We start from the raw sequence: 2,315 nt of genomic DNA on the forward strand, positions 1-2,315 counted from the left end.
ATGGGGGACTTTTGGGATAGCATTGGAAATGTAATTGAGGAAAATATGTAATAAAAAATATTAAAAATTAAAAAATAAAAATAAAAAAAACATTAAAAAAAAAGAAAGAAAGTGATGTCTGCCAGCTCCTTCTGGATCCTCTTGGTGCTGGTGGACAGGAGCTTTGAATTTTTGCTCATGCTGACTTTACTTTTCTTCTTCTTGGGAGTGCTGCCTTCTTTCTCGGTCTGCTGATTGGAGGACAAAGATGGCCCTCAAATCATCATCCGACATAGCGAACCCCCCACCCCCACCCCGAGAAAAGCTTCTCTCTTTGTGTCTGGCTGCTGCAGCGACTGGGCCTGGCCACTCGTGTCTCTCTCTGGGAGAGAAGCGGAAGTGCAGCAACAGCAACTATTAACCAGGCAATCTCTGAAGACTTTTTAATAACAACCCTTTTCAGAAGTCTTTCTGGCTTCTCTTTTGCAGCTTGTCTCTGGGCTCCCAAATACCCTACATAAGCTTCAGATGGTGAATTTATCTAACAGTGTGGAGAGACTTCGCACTGATCTATGTTCTTCATTTTGTAGGAATAGGTAATTCATGTTGTTATTTCTACATATAGAGCATTGGTTGATGCATATTGCACATCATTTAACATTTGACAAATGGGCATAGTCATGAATCCCATGGTTCAGTTTATGAAAAGCAAACTCCTTCCCGCTCTCTCCCTAGAATGTGTCTGCACCCGTACCAACCTCCAATACTTCTTCCGGTTAGAGCCTTAATGAAGGGCTTCAGTGGATGAAATGTGTGCTTCCAGAGGCTGTCTCCATATTTCTTTTGTTCTAGATTTGGTTCTGCAGACTTTGAGAACTTGAAGAATCAGCTTTCAGATCTCTCAGCTTGACTTTCCGCATTGAAACCACTGAAAGTGAGCGAACTTACCATGCAGAGCTGTTGTGAGAGTTAAATGCTACAGCTTCCAGATTAAGCACAGTTGCATGGGAAGTTGTTAACTGAGTCTTGTTCCCAAAGAAGGGCATGATTACTTGGAGCTGCTCAAATCTGAAGAACATGAAGATATCATTTCATAAAGAGTCCATGAGACATATAGGTGATTTTAGAAAAGTAGAGTGGATTGTGGCACAATGGGGATAGGTCAAAATGTTTCACCTCCTTTTCCTTCCCTCTGGGGATGTCTATACACATCTGACTTAAATGATTGGGCAAAATTAATTTGTTGGTTTTGCCCTGCAGACATATGTCTCTGTCTTTGTGAGTCCGGGGTTGCTTGGGTGCAAGATCAACAGAATTAGCCTCTACCCCAGGCATAGCTGGAGAGTAAGTGTGCATGTGGAATGGGATCTGGGTGTGAGTGACAGCAACTCCAGTGTCATATGGAAAGATTTCAGTTGAACTAAAACCAAAGGGAAGCTTGAGAGAGAGCCACCTCTGGGCTTAGAGGCAAGTGCTATGCTTCCTACATAAACAGCAACAAAAGGGAACAAAAGTGAATGTCTGGGTCCCTTTCTCATTAAAAGGGAGAAGATGTACAAGCACACATCGAGGGCAATAAGCACCAAACTAGAAATGCAGGCTCCCTTGCATGGGTTGGGGTTGAGTGTGTCTCCACCATGCGGATTCTGTACATACTCTTGCTGTTTCCATATATCTACCACAAGGCCCTGGCAAGTGCTCATATGGATGTGGGCACTTGATCTTAAACTTTTAGACCAGTAGTCCTCAACCTTCCTAATGCTATGACCCTTTAATACATTTCCCCATGCTGCAGTGACCCCAACCATAAAATTATTTCATAACTGTAATTTCGCTGCATAATCTCAATGTAAATATTTGTGTTTTCCAGTGGTCTTAGGCAACTTAGGTCATTTGACACCTAAAGGGGTTGTGACAGGCTGAGAACCACCACTTTTGATCCTCAAACTGTGAGTAAAGTAAATCTTTTTGTTACATCAACCCAGCCTCTAATACTTTATGACAGCAGCAGAAACCAAACTAAGGTAGTCTACAGTCTTTTTTTTTTTTTTTTAATCTGTGGAAATAGTTATTCATTATCTTTTATCCCCATGCTCACTCTGCTGGTTAGGTAGGGAAGGAACTATTATATAGCTAAGAAAAGAAGTATCAGTGCCTAGAGATGTTGCATAAGTCTGTTAATGATCACCAACTAAGAAGTTGGAGCTATGGGACTTGATCCCTTGTCTTTAGTTAAAAGTCTTCTTTGGAAGGCCAAGGCTGTTTCTGTCTTCCATGCCTGTGCTTTTATTATTGTCTATGTCTGAAACAACCTTATAGATAAGAATAAGTTGACA

At 41.5% G+C, this 2,315-nt stretch overlaps 1 pseudogene; it reads right to left on the reverse strand.

Annotated features, from left to right (window-relative positions):
• The window catches only part of LOC110293690, a 1,654-nt pseudogene extending 1,381 nt beyond the window's left edge, over positions 1-273 (reverse strand).
• Between the last annotated feature and the right edge of the window lie 2,042 nt (positions 274-2,315).

This window comes from Mus caroli, chromosome 4 (genome assembly GCF_900094665.2).
Source record: "Mus caroli chromosome 4, CAROLI_EIJ_v1.1, whole genome shotgun sequence".
In the NCBI taxonomy this organism is placed as follows: domain Eukaryota; kingdom Metazoa; phylum Chordata; class Mammalia; order Rodentia; family Muridae; genus Mus; species Mus caroli.